Source organism: Apodemus sylvaticus, chromosome 20, assembly GCF_947179515.1.
Source record: "Apodemus sylvaticus chromosome 20, mApoSyl1.1, whole genome shotgun sequence".
Lineage (NCBI taxonomy): Eukaryota > Metazoa > Chordata > Mammalia > Rodentia > Muridae > Apodemus > Apodemus sylvaticus.
In genome coordinates this window covers 33,897,089-33,912,983 of record NC_067491.1, presented here as the reverse complement: position 1 = coordinate 33,912,983, position 15,895 = coordinate 33,897,089, and positions in this window count along the sequence as shown.

Below are 15,895 nucleotides of genomic sequence, written 5' to 3'. Positions count from 1 at the left end.
GCACTTTCCTCAATGGACCGATCAGGAAAACAAAATCTAAACAGGGACACAATGAAACTAATTGAAGCTTTGGACCAATTAGATTTAGCAGATATATATAGAACATTCTATCCTAAAGCAAAAGAATATACCTTTTTTTCAGCACCTCATGGTACCTTCTCCAAAATCGACCATATAATTGGTCACAAGACAGACCTCAACAAACATAAGAAGATCGAACTAATCCCATGCCTCCTATCAGATTACTATGGAGTAAAAGTGGTCTTCAATAGGAACAAAAACAACAGAAAACCCACATACACGTGGAAACTGAACAATATTCTACTCAATGATACCTTGGTCAAGGAAGAAATTAAAGACTTTTTAGAACTTAATTAAAATGAAAACACAATATACCCAAATCTCTGGGACTCAATGAAAGCAGTGCTAAGAGGAAAACTCATAGCCCTGAGTGCCTCCAAAAAGAAAATGGAGAGAGCATACACTAACAGCTTAATGACACACCTGAAAGCCCTGGAACAAAAAGAAGCAATTTCATCCAGGAGGAGTAGAAGGCAGGAAATCATCAAACTCAGGGCTGAAATCAATCAAGTAGAAACAAAGAGAACCATTCAAAGAATCAACAAAACCAGGAGCTGGTTCTTTGAGAAAATCAACAAGATAGATAAACTCTTAGCCAGACTAAGCAAAGGACACAGAGACTGTATCCAGATTAACAAACATAGAAATGAAAAGGGAGTTATAACAACAGAAACTGAGGAAATTAAAAAAATCATTAGATCCTACTACAAAAGCCTATACTCAACACAACTGGAGAATCTGGAGGAAATGGACAGTTTCCTAGACAGATATCCGACACAAAAACTAAATCAGGATCAAATAGATCAACTAAACAGTCCCATAACACCTGAAGAAATAAAAAGGGTCATAGAAAGTCTCCCAACCAAAAAAAGCATGAGACCAGATGGCTTCAGTGCAGAGTTCTATCAGACCTTCATAGAAGACCTAACACCAATACTCTTCAAACTATTCCACAAAATAGAAATAGAAGGAACTCTATCCAACTCATTCTATGAAGCCACAATTATGCTGATACCAAAACCACACAAAGATCCAACAACGAAAGAGAACTTCAGGCCAATTTCTCTTATGAATATTGATGCAAAAATACTTAATAAAATTCTTGCCAACAGAATCCAAGAACACATCAAAAAGATCATCCACCATGATCAAGTAGGCTTCATCCCAGGGATGCAGAGATGGTTCAATATAAGGAAATCCATCAATGCTATCCACTACATAAACAAACTCAAAGAAAAAAAAAACATATGATCATCTCTTTAGATGCAGAAAAACCATTTGACAAAATCCAGCATCCTTTCATGCTAAAACTATTGGAACGAACAGGAATTCAAGGCCCGCACCTAAACATCATTAAAGCAAAATACAACAAACCGGTAGCCAACATCAAACTAAATGTAGAGTAACTTGAAGCAATCCCACTAAATCAGGGACTAGACAAGGCTGTCCTCTGTCTCCATATCTTTTCAATATAGTACTTGAAGTTTTAGCTAGAGCAATTAGACAACATAAGTAGGTCAAGGGGTTACAAATTGGAAAGGAAGAAGTCAAATTATCACTATTTGCAGATGACATGATAGTCTACTTAAGTGACCCAAAAACCTCCACCAGAGAACTCCTACAGCTGATAAACAACTTCAGCAAAGTGGCTGGTTATAAAATCAACTCAAGCAAATCAGTTGCCTTCCTATACTCAAAGGATACGCAGGCTGAGAAAAGTTAGGGAAATGACACACTTCAAAATATCCACAAACAATATAAAGCATCTTGGTGTGACTCTAACCAAACAAGTGAAAGATCTATAAGACAAGAACTTCAGGTCTCTGAAGAAGGATATCGAAGAAGACCTCAGAAAATGGAAAAATCTGCCATGCTTGTGGATTGTCAGGATTAATATAGTTAAAATGGCCATCTTGCCAAAAACAATCTACAGATTCAATGCAATCCCCATCAAAATCCCAACACAGTTCTTCACAGAGTTAGAAAAAGCAACTCTCAAATTCATCTGGAATAACAAGAAACCCAGGATAGCTAAAACTATTCTCAACCTCAAAAGAAATTCTGGGGGAATCAGTATCCCTGACTTCAAGCAATACTACAGAGCAATAGTGTTAAAAACTGCATGGTATTTGCACAGTGACAGACAAGTTGACCAATGGAATAGAATTGAAGATCCAGAAATGAATCCACACACCTATGGTCACTTGGTCTTCGACAAAGGAGCCACAGTGGAAAAAAGATAGCCTTTTCAACAAATGGTCCTGGTTCAATTGGAGGTCAGCATGCAGAAGAATGCGAATTGATCCATTCTTATCTCCATGTACTAAACTTCAGCCCAAGTGGATCAAGGACCTCCATGTAAAACCAGACACACTGAAACTAATAGAAAAGAAACTGGGGAAGACCCTTGAGGATATGGGCACAGGGAAAAAGTTCCTGAATAGAACACCAATAGCTTATGCTTAAAGATCAAGAATTGACAAATGGGAACTCATAAAATTACAAAGTTTCTGTAAGGCAAAGGACACTGTTAAAAGGACAAAATGTCAACCATCAAATTGGGAAAGGATATTCACCAATCCGACATCTGATAGAGGGCTAATCTCCAATATATACAAAGAACTCAAGAAGTTACACCCCAGGGAACTAAATAACCCTATTAAAAATGGGGTACAGATCTAAACAAAGAATTTTCACCTAAAGAAATTTGGATGGCCGAGAGGCACCTTAAGAAGTGCTCAACATCATTAGTCATTAGGGAAAGGCAGATCAAAAGAACCCTGAGATTTCACCTTATACCAGTCAGAATGGCTAAGATCAAAAACTCAGGAGACAGCAGGTGTTGGCGAGGATGTGGAGAAAGAGGAACACTCCTCCACTGCTGGTGGGGCTGTAAGATGGTACAACCACTGTGTAAATCATTCTGGAGGTTCCTCAGAAAACTGGACATGAGACTTCCAGAGGACCCTGCTATACCTCTCCTGGGCATATACCCAAAGGATTCCCCGGCATGCAATAAAGACACATACTCCATTATGTTCATAGCAGCCTTATTTATAATAGCCAGAAGCTGGAAAGAACCCAGATGCCCCTCAAAGGAGGAATGGATACAGAAAATGTGGTATATTTACACAATGGAATACTACTCAGCAATTAAAACAATGAATTCACAAAATTTTTAGGCAAATGGTTTGATCTTTAAAATATCATCCTAAGCGAGGTAACCCAATCACAAAAGAATACACATGGAATGCAATCTCTGATAAGTGGATATTAATTAGCCCAGAAGCCCTGAATACCCAAGGCACAAATTGCATAACAAATGACTCCCATGAAGAAGTATGGAGAGGGTCCTGATCCTGGAAAGGATTGATCTAGTATTGGAAGGGAATATAAAGACAGAGAAAAAGGAGGGAGGTGATTGGAGAAGGGATGGAGAAAAGAAGGTTTATGGGACATATGGGGAGGGGGGATCCGGGAAAGGGGAAATCATTTGGAATGTAAACAAAGAATATAGAAAATAAAAATATTAAAAAAAAACCAGAAGATTAAAAAATATGATTTTTTTGTCAAAAGTTAGCAGTAATTTTGAAGCAATATTTAAAAGAATATAAAAACAGTTTTCTAGCCAAGTTGAACTAAGTTATAGCTTCAGTGTTATAAAACTACTGTGTACAATGGACAGTTATTTCTTTCAGTATTTTCTAGATTACACATTTTACCATTTTAGCAAGTTTCTCTAGTTTTAATATAACCACTTTAATCCTTATTTTACTATGTTCCATTTTTTTTCCAGGCAATAAGTGTTAAACTTATGCACATGTTTCTGGAGAATTAGTATAGATTTCCTTAATTAATGGTTGACTGAACTCTATATGCCAAATTACTTACTCTTGACCTCAGATTTAAGAAAATATTTCTAAGCCGGGTGGTGGTGGCTCACACCTGTAATCCCAGCACTCTGGGAGGCAGTGACAGAAGGATTTCTGAGTTCGAGGCCAGCCCAGTCTACAGAGTGAGTTCCATGAGAGCCAGGGCTATACAGAGAAACCCTGTCTCAAAAAGAAAAAAAAAGAGAGAAAGAAAAAAAGAAAAGAAAAGAAAAGAAAAAGAAAATATTTCTAACTTTGTCATGCTTCTAAAGTGTGCTGTGAATCTTCAGTTATTTCCCACTTGGGCCTAATAATAGTTCTTGCTTCTTATAAATCATGTAAGTGGCATTATAATCGTTTCAATGTATAAATTAAGTGAAAGGTTTTGTCCTTAACTTTATTTTTCAATGGATATTTTATTTATTTACATTCAAATGTCATCCCCTTTCCCAGTTTCCCCACTGCAAACACTGTATCCCATCCCCACTTACCCTGCTTCTGTGAGGGTGCTCCCCCACCCACCTACCCACTCCCACCACCTCACCAACCTAGTATTCCTTTACACTGGGGCATCAAGCCTTCACAGGACCAAGGGCCTCACCTCCCATTGATACCAGATAAAGTCCCTTTGGCTCCTTCAGTCCTTGCCCTAAATCATCCATTGGCGTCCTTGTGCCTAGTACTATGGTTGACTGGGAGCATCTTCATCTGTATTGGTTGAGATCTGGCAGAGCCTCTCAGGAGACAGCTGAATCAGGCTTCTGTCAGCATGCCCTTTTTGACATCCACAATAGTGTCTTGGTTTGGGGTCTACCTGTGGGATGGATCCCTTTCAAAGTAAGATCTAGGATATAGCTAGAAAATTCTGTTGCCATACGTTTAATTCTCATGGCAGGAGCAGCATATACATAAGAAGAACTTCGGATGGCGGAGAAGCATCTTAAAAAATGCTCAACTTCATTAGTCATTAGGGAAATGCAAATCAAAACAACCCTGAGATTTCATCTTACACCAGTCAGAATGGCTAAGATTAAAAATTCAGGAGACAGCAGGTGTTGGAGAGGGTGTGGAGAAAGAGGAACACTCCTCCACTGCTGGTGGGGTTGCAAATTGGTACAACCACTCTGGAAATCAGTCTGGCGGTTCCTCCGAAAACTGGGCACCTCACTTCCAGAAGATCCTGCTATACCACTCCTGGGCATATACCCAGAGGATTCCCCACCATGTAATAAGGATACATGCTCTACTATGTTCATAGCAGCCCTATTTATAATTGCCAGATGCTGGAAAGAACCCAGGTATCCCTCAACAGAAGAGTGGATGCAAAAAATGTGGTATATCTACACAATGGAGTACTATTCAGCCATTAGAAACAACGAATTCATGAAATTCTTAGGCAAATGGATGGAGCTAGAGAACATCATACTAAGTGAGGTAACCCAGACTCAAAAGGTGAATCATGGTATGCACTCACTAATAAGTGGATATTAACCTAGAAAACTGGAATACCCAAAACATAATCCACACATCAAATGAGGTACAAGAAGAATGGAGGAGTGGCCCCTTGTTCTGGAAAGACTCAGTGAAGCAGTATTTGGCAAAACCAGAACGGGGAAGTGGGAAGGGGTGGGTGGGAGGACAGGGGAAGAGAAGGGGGCTTACGGGACTTTTGGGGTGTGGGGGGCTAGAAAAGGGGAAATCATTTGAAATGTAAATAAAAAATTATATCGAATAAAAAAAAAGAAGAACTAATTTTCTCTTGAATTGTTATGAACCACATTTGGCTAAATACCTCACAAACCTTCATCAAAATTCTTTCTCAAGACCGTTCCTAGAGTGCCATTCTCTACTCTAGGAAAAAAATTGCAGAGTTGCAATTCCTCTAGAGTTGCAGTGGGTATAGAGATATACATCTGAAGCCTTACACAGACACTGATGTTAGCATGATACCAAAAGACTGCCTAATTGAGATGGAATCATTTGTGTTTTCTCTCCCAAAGTACAGAGACAAATCACATGAGGGCAGAACTGAAAACAATACAATTAAAGATATATTCCCAACAAAATCAAAACAAAACTTTCATGTTGGCAATAACTACATATGGATTAGAAATGTTATAGATATGTGAATGCATGTGTGTGCGTGTATGTGCATGTGTGTTTGTGAATATGTGTGTGTGCGTGTATGTGTCGTGTGTGTGTTTGTGTTTGTGTGTGTGTGTGTGTGTGTGTGTGTGTGTGTGTGTGTGTAGGATAACTTGAAGGCTCTAAAAGGAGAAGAGGTCTACAGGTAGGGACAAGAGGTGTATCTGAAAGAATAATAGAATACTTGTAACATGAAAGCAGAAAAGACACCTATTTGTGGGAAAGAGACTCAACAAAGGAGAGGGTGGCAAGGGAATAACAACAAAATATAATAATTATATATGTGTGTAAATGCATAACAAAATCCATCACTTGGTTTTCCAGCAAAAATAAAAACAATATAATAACAAACAGAAAAAAATCATAATAGAAAAGAACATTTTCCTAAGTGAATAAGAAGAATTAGGATTTGGAAGATATTTAGGATCTAGTTCTCTGCTTGTATAGAGACACGTCATTAATTTTTGCCAATAAGTCACATCTGACAAAAGAACCAAAGAGAGGCTGTGTACATTAGAACAATTTGGCTTTAAGGCTTTTGGAGTTCTGTCTGCCATGACAGTTATGTGGATTTACTGTCTAAATTAAGCTCAGTAACCTTTGCTTCCTTGTTCCTCAAAAGGTCATACTACTGTCCACATGGTCAGCCTGTAGGTCCCTAGATAATCAGAAAGAGACTTTGGGGAGAAGAGAAAGACCGTTCATCACCCCCACATGTCACTCTTCCTCAGTCCTTATTCTTGGGGCACAATTGTTGTGCCTATTATATCAATATCTGCTAATAACTTTTTATTGGTATTATTATTGCCCTCTCAAATGAAAAGGACCAATTTAAAACTCAGTCTCTAAGGAATTTAGCAACTATTTTACTTCAAATGCATTTAAGCCCATTCATCTTTTGAGGGAACTGTTGCTGTATTTTAGAACAATAATGAGTTTTTGTGTATGAATTTAAGATCTATTTAACATCATTTACTCATTTCCTATGCCATTTTGGGCCTGGTAGTTTGGGTAAAATAATTTTTCCACAAATACGCATTAAAATCCTCTAACCTCTTATAAAATAATTTCCTTTTCTCTCATTAAATTCTGTACTTTATCAAATATGAAATTAATAAATATAGAAAAGTTTATATTCCAAATTGTCACCTCTCCCACTGAGTTCCTTGTTCCAACACTTCTATCACTCCTTCAATCAATATTATTAATATCTGAAAGAGGCAGTATGCCTCTGTCCAATCTATATTATAATTTGAAGCTTATGAATAATCAAAATAAAATTTAAAATATCTTTTATGAATTGAATATATTTCAATTCATTGAAAAGTTCTCTTAATGTATATTAAGAGAACCTCATAAGTTTAAATTTAGAAATTTTAATCAAGAATTTCAAAAATGTATTCATCTTTCTTTTATCCAAGTGCATTATGTTTCCTATTATTTCTTTCATGTGCAGCTTATTCTGTTGGTGGGCTGTGGTAATCTTCAAAATGAAGAGTGTGGAAGGTTCAGTGGTTAGTTCCCAACAGAGCATGGTGAGCTGGGTTGGCATGTTAGAGATATTTTAGTGTTAGAGAAGAAATGGGATCTTTGCCCATTACACAGAATCTGGTGAAATGAGAAAAAAATCCATGCCTAGTCTAGAAAGATTCAGTACCAGAAATAAGAAAAATAGATACCATTATTTCCTAGGTGAATTAATAGGCTACTTAACACTAACATAGGTAAATAGTGAGACATAGGAACTGGAGAGTTAAATTAAAGTTTGATAGAAATTCTGATATAACAAAAAATATCTGTAACAGAGTTACACATAAAAAGATTTTATATAAATTATACATCAATATGTTATCAAGGCTTAGTATGCTAAAACTTTTTAGATAGGGTTATAAAAATATGTTTCTTTTCAAAAGGAACATCTGTTTCTTTTCAAATTACTTTTGAGTTGTTTCCCTATAGATCCAAAAATTCAGAATTATGCTTTAAAATCTAGTCTAATTCTTCATGGAATTCTGGGTTTACTAAGTTAAAATTAATTTTGGAATCAATAAGTATTATCTCCTTTCTCCTTTTTTTGACACATCACTATTCATGAAAAATGGCACGTTTACCCTCCAAAATATAAAGTTTCAAAAAGTTTTTTTCCAGTCTTTTATCTATGAAAGTTTAATACTAGAATTAATTATTTTTAATCGTGTGTTTAGAAGGTGCCTTTTACATGTAGACAATAACTTTTGGAACTGAGTCTCAAAGCACCAATTTTAGGCTTAATTAGGTCATGTATTTGTTCAATGGATAGTTTCAATGTCTCAGCTGCATTTCCCAAAATTACATGTCCTTATCTGTAAAAGCAGAAAGCGTAACTCACACATATTAAACAGAATTACTCATGGTTGAAAGTGATAACATAATATGTGTGCCAGAATAGAATTTGAATTTTTATTGTGTTTAGTCTTCCTGTTGTTAGCTGTTCCCACTTGGAAAAGGAGACATGGGAGCTAGAGATTTTCTTTCTTTTGGTTAACTCCACAGTCTCAATTATGACATCTAACTGCTTCAAGAATTTTGGAATTTCTTGTGTTTAAGTTCTTTTGGAAACTTGGAACTCCTTTCATTCTGTCAGCCTACCATGTCCATATTTGATCTTTAGGTTTTTGCTTTATCTTATATTTCATTTTGTCATGATTGGTTGTTATCACTTAGAAGACTTCTTTTCTAATGAGAAGAGGAAATCAAGTGGATTTGCAGTGGAGAAGAGGGGGAAGGACCAGGAAGAGGAGAGGGAAGGAAAATATAATAAGAATGCATTGTATGGGGAAGAAATGTTTTCAACAAAACCTAACAGAAAAGAAAAAAAGTCTTTTGGATTGAAGATTCTTTGTCCTTATAAATCTGATGGAGAAAGATTTTTCAGTGAACTGATGTTTTAAGTATAATCTTCTTGAATACCACATCATTTAAGAAACCTAAATTCAGCCATTAGAAACAATGAATTCATGAAATTCTTAGGCAAATGGATGGAGCTAGAGAACATCATACTAAGTGAGGTAACCCAGACTCAAAAGGTGAATCATGGTATGCACTCACTAATAAGTGGTTATTAATCTAGAAAACTGGAATACCCAAAACATAATCCACACATCAAATGAGATACAAGAAGAAAGCAGGAGTGGTCCCTGGTTCTGGAAAGACTCAGTGAAACAGTATTTGGCAAAACCAGAACGGGGAACTGGGAAGGGGTGGGAGGGAGGACAGGGGAAGAGAAGGGGGCTTACGGGACTTTCGGGGAGTGGGGGGGGGGGCTAGAAAAGGGGAAATCATTTGAAATGTAAATAAATTATATTGAATAAAAAAAATATTTACTTAAAAAAAAAAGAAACCTAAATTATACAAGGCCATTATCTTCATTAAGTTAATTTCTTCTTTCTATTAAAAATATACAGAAAACTTATCTTCTATTATAGGTTTATCCATGCTTCCCAGATCATTTACAAATGCTGTAAGGGGACTGAGAGGGTTAGGATAAAAATTCCTAGCTGCTGATAACCTAACCTTTCAAACACACACACACACACACAAACACAAACACACACACACACAAACACAGGCACACACACATGCACACCACACACACACACATACCACACACGCACACATGCATGTGCATGCATACACTGAGTTGAAGGGAATGATAGATCAGGGGAATGGACATATTAACTATAAAGAGTTACAATATCCAGAACTTTGTAAAAAAAAAAAAAAACTCTTCATAGTTCCTCATGCCTGCAAGCTGCAGCTCTTTGGTTCTCAGGGGAAGATGAAGAAGGAGAATTAGCAAATGAAGAGATGATATATTTATTGGATTCTTCTCATTATTTTTCTTTTTCCCCACTCATTTTAGTTGTATTTCTTTATTGCTATAAGATTTTTCAGAAATATCACCCTAGAACCTCTGTCCAATTACTCCCAATGAGATTCTGATTGTATAAGTTAGAACTTGATATCTTTCCCATCAGATTGGACACTCACATATTAGTACTAGGAATTTAGGGTCTACAAATAAGAAAAAATATTTATCATTATTTTCCAACACTATTTCATGACATTCATTCCAAATTTATCATGGGATAAATTTGAAATATAAGAAAAAAATACAAAAGTCAGTTTTATCCATCCACAATGTAGATTTCAGGACTTAAACTTAAGACTTCAGCCTTAGTGACAAGCACTTTTAGTCTCCAAATCTTCTCTCAGGCCCCATTAATATTTTAAAGTAGATAAATATTTCCCCCTTACCTGCTATAGGAAACTTTCTTTTCTTTCCAGAACTCTCTTTTATTGTAATTTTAAAGTGTTCATTCATTTCAAATACATCATCCAAAATGTCTTAAAGATATTGTGAAACAAAACCAAGGAAAGATGAAATAAAGTTGAAATATTTTATTCTAGTTCATAGGAACTTTTATAACAAGGGAATTTATACATTTGTATTTATTGGATTCATTTTGTTTCTAGTTTGTAATTTTATTTTATAGTGCCTAGTAAAGTCATAATCTTGTTTTTATGACTTCTCTAGAGTTGTTAACACTTAAAAGTTATAGTATTCTCAAATGAATTGAGATTTGCACATTGCAATTTTAATCTGGCTTTCTTTGAAGGTATTAAATGATAAGAAAGAAAATAAGATTCAAGATTTTATATATAATTACATAATTATTTCTTGCCCCTTCCATAAATCTACATTAACATTACAATATCAGTACTAGTGTAATTAATATATGATTTTGTTCTTTTTCTATAACTTGGATTTAATAAATTAGGAAAACTTTGTTTTTATAATGCCAAGATTTTTTATTCATGATTAGGTTGATAGAATTCTGATGTTTTAAGTTAGCATTAACCAGTATATAAGTCTAAGGAAATTGCACATCAATTTATATCCATGTAGCACCTCATTGCAGGTCAATGGATGGAACTAGAAAAGATCATATGGTATGAGGTAACCCAGGTTCAGGAACACAAATATAATATATTCTCCCTTCATTTCCTAGCTCCAACTCTTCAAATATGAAGGAATAACCTGGAGCAAGCATAAGGACCTGTAACATAAAAACGGACCTGTTTGGGGTATGGCAGAGCAAGAGAGAAGGAAATAGCAGTTAAGGTCAAATCAACAGGAAGAAAAAAATGCTTAATACTGAAAACGTAGTCAACTACACAGGTCTGGTCAAGTTGTGAATCTTGGAGAAGCTAAAACCACTACTTTACTAAATCAGCATTCTTAGGTATTTATGATTATACCCAAAGATAGTGAAGATTTCAGCCCCCATCAAGCAAACTCACTTTCTAAAACACAGAGACCCTTACAAAAATAACAACAACAACAAAAAATCCCCACAAACAATCACCCTCACAATTAATCAAAATGCACAGAAATAAAAACTGTCCCAGTAAGGTCAGAAAATTTTAAGAGCCATAAGAACAGGAAATTTGTTTGTAGAATCACCTAGAAATATAAGAATCTATACTCATGAGGTGTCACCAATATGGATACTAAATCATGACCTGAACAAGGACAATGTTAATAGATATTCACATATGGAAGGGACAAATCTCCCTACAGCCATAGATGAAGAAATATAGCTAACTATGGAATACTGAGAAGGTACAGGGGAGACATAGTATTCCTTGGGAACAAATGCAGCAATTATTTTTATAATAGCAAATGGCCACCATTGAATACAGAATGAGCATGTTATAGTTATGTATTTAGGAATATACATATAAATGTGTATATATGTATATATGTGTGTGTTTTATGTGTGTGTGCATGCTTACACACACATAATCTATATAACAAAAATTAAATGAAATAAAAGGAGAAATTTGAAAGAGAATAAGTAGGTACACAAGAGAAGAAATGAAAGAAGGAATGATGTAATTATATTAAAAAGTAAACAAAAGTTATAAAAGTATTGTGGGATGAATTTCGAACAAAGATCAGAATGAAAATTCAAAAGGTTCAGAGTGAAGAAGGAGACCAAAGAAAGCAGTGAGTGTAAATATGATGAAAGTTCCATTATGTATGAATGAATGAATGGTTGATGAATAAACTTAAAAAATTTAGAAAGAGAAAAAAAGGGAATAAAGATTTTTAAAAAATTTCTTAATCTTTAACAGAATTAGTAAACTTTTAATGTTTTGTCCCAAGGACATACATATGATGTTCACCAAGCCTTTTGCTAAAGCAATAGAGTGCACATTCCCAAAATGATAGCATGATAGGATCTCTCTACGTGTTTGTAGTGTTTATTTTGAAACTGATGATTCAGAATTCATGTTGTCAAATAGCATGTCAACAAATTGCAATGATTAATATTCAATGGTATGGATAAATGATTTTGCAATACAAAAATATAAAATGATAACTTGTGACCAGTAATTCTAAGTCTATGTGCGTAATAACTACAGATGAACTAAATAAGTATATTTATATTTATTAAAGTCTGAAAGTAAGCAAAATTCTTACATTAATGCACAATTTATTTACCTTTACATTTATATTGTACATTATATGCAAAATGTTAACATTTTACATTTTGTAAGTTTTATTTTCTCCATATTTATCTCTTTATATTTATTTACCATCAAAAATTATTCTTGTAAAGGCCACTATAAACTTAAGTGAAGAAAGATTCCTTGTTAAAACTCAGTGCCAACATAAATTGACTTCCCATGGTCTTTCTGGAACAAAATCAAACAATATAAAGCAAGATAATAAGCATTCCTTATTTTTCTCATGTACATGGGCAAAAGGAAAATCATTCTAGTATTTCAAAAGGTTGCATTGCTTTTCATTGTTCAAAATGACACAGATGAGGAAACTGATTGATTGTCTATATAGCATGACCATAGTGTAGCAGGCTTGATGCCCCAATGTAGGGGAATGCCAAGACAGGGAAGCAGGAGTGGGCAGGTTAGCAGAAGGAAAGGGGATGGGATAGGCAACTTTCAGAAGGGAAACCAGGAAAGGGCGTAATAGTGAAATGTAAATAAAAAAAGAGAGAAGGCAAATGTTGTAGATACAGTGAAAGAATGCACTGTATTCATGCATAAAATGCTCAAGCAATAAATAAAACAAAATAATAGCAATAACAAAGTAAACAGAAAGAAGGCATATGAATTTCAGATGTAAAGTAATTGTTCAAGGTAAGGAATGAATTGTCAGGGTGAGAATGAGGGAAGGCATATGATAAGGATTCATGAATGAATATTAAATTAAACAATTATCTTTTATTTTTTATTGGATATTTTCTTTCTTTTTTATTTTACATTATAAATGTTATACCCTTTCTGGTTCCCTCCCCCAGAAGCCTCCTATTCTATTCACTCCAACTTCTATGAAGGTTTTCTTCCACCCAACCACGCCCACCTACCTTCCCTGGCATTCACCTACACTGGGGCATCAAGCTTTCACAGGACCAAAGGCCTTTCCTCCCACTGATGACTGTAAGGCCATCCTCTACTACATATGTGGCTGGAGCCATGGGTCTCTCCATGCATAATCCTTGGTTGGTGGTTTAGTCCCTGGGAGCTCTGGGGGGTCTGGTTGGTTGATATGGTTTTTCTTCCTATGGGGTTAAAAACCCCTTCAACTCCTTCAATCCTTTCTATAACTCCTCCATTGTGTATCCCTTGCTCAGTCCAATGGTTGACTGAGAGCATCTGCCTCTGTATTTGTCAGACTCAGGCAAAGCCTCTCATCAGACAGCTATATCTGGCTTCTGTCAGCATGCACTTCTTGGCATCCACAATAGTGTCTGGGTTTGGTGACTGACTATATGTGATGGATCCACAGGTGGAGCAGAGACTGAAGGAAAGGCCATCCAGAAATAAAATAATTATTAAAAGGTGAGAAAATAGAGCTTCTACACCAAAGCATTTAAAGGATTCTAAATAACATATCTATGATATATTTATCTCACTCTAATGTATACCTATACATTCATATACATATCTATCTATCTATCTATCTATCTATCTATCTATCTATCTATCTGTCTGTCTGTCTGTCTGTCTGTCTGTCTGTCTGTCTATCTATCTATGTTTACAAGCATATACCTACACATACACAGAAATAGAGAGATTGATAATAGACAGACAGATATCATAGTTAAAGGAACAAAGCAGACACATTTCAGGAATACAAGGGTTCTATATGGTAAGGTGGCCATCAGACAGCCTAAAAACAAGCAGTAGTGCTAGAAAGATACTTCTTTAGGTAAGGACACTTGCAATCAAGGCTATTGGTCTGAGTTTGATCATTGAAATACATGGTTAAAGCAGAGACACTCTTGCAAGTTGTCCATTGATCTTTACATAAACTTCATGGCACATATTCTGTCAGCTACCAACAAATAAATATAGGTATATGTATGTGTATGTCTATGTGTATACATGTATATGTACATGTATATGTAAAAGCAACAATAAAGTCCACATTTTAAATGGGTTTTCAAGTGTTAAGAGATTTTTATGGGATTACTATAGTAATGATTTTAAGTTGCTGCTGAAATATACTAAAATTTCTGCTTCTAGAATTTATAACAAATGACATTAAATTATATAATTATATATAATATTGAGAACTTGCATAAAAATTACAAGTAGATATTCTTGGTAATTTCAGTAGTTTACAATATGCATAATTTCTGATTTAATTTGTTTTGTTATATATCATACAAATTGAAAATACTGTAATTTTTAAGCCCTGAGGGCTAGCAGAAAGAATAGTAGCAGGCAACCTCAGGAGGTAGGAGGTTGGGAGTACTCTCCAGAATGTACCAGAAACCTGGAAGGTGAGAGACTCTCAGGACTCAAAGAGAGGGACCATAGATATAATACCCTACATTGGGGAGAGGGACCTTGCAGAGCCCACCTCAATCAGAAAGACAGGGAGTCAACAGAGGGATGGGGCTGTTATCCCACTATCAATACTGACCCATAATTGCTCCTGTCTGAAAGAACTGCAGGGATGGGAATGGAGAGGAGCCTGAGGAAAAGAAGGTCTAGCAACAAGCCCAAAATGGGATCCAGCTTGAGGAAAAGCCCTAAGACCTGACACTATTACTGAGGTTCTGGAGTGGTCACAAAAAGGGACCAAAGGGACCTATAATAACTGCCCTCTGAAAGCCCTAACAAGTGACGTCAGATGCAGATATTTGCACCCAACCAATGGACAGAAGCTGCTGACCCCTGAGGTTGAATGGGGGGAAGCTGGAAGAAGCTGAGGATGAGGGTAAGCCTGTAGGAGGACCAGCAGTCTCACTTGATGTGGATCCCCCAAGATCTCTCAGATACATGACCACCAACCAGGCAGAGTACACCAGATGATATGAGGCTCCCCAGGACATATACAGCAGAGGACTACTGGGTCTGGGTTTACTCAGAGAAGATGCTCCTAACCACAAGAGACTGAAGACCCAAGGGAGGGAGTTAGAGGTCTGGTGGAGTGGGAAATGGGGAGTGGCGACATCCTCATGGAGATCAGGGAGGGAAGAGGTATGGGATATGGAACAGTCGGAGGTTGGACTGGGAGAGGAATAAAATCTGGAGTTTAAAATTAATAAATAAAAAGATAAAATATGCACAACTTAAATGAGAAGAAATTCAGTAAGCAAAACATTTTATTGCCCTTAATTTTGTAACTGCATAAATAAAATAAATATAGTTAAAGAAATCTTTATATGTATATTTGCATTTGCATAGGGAAAAACTTTATTAATAAGGAGAGATAT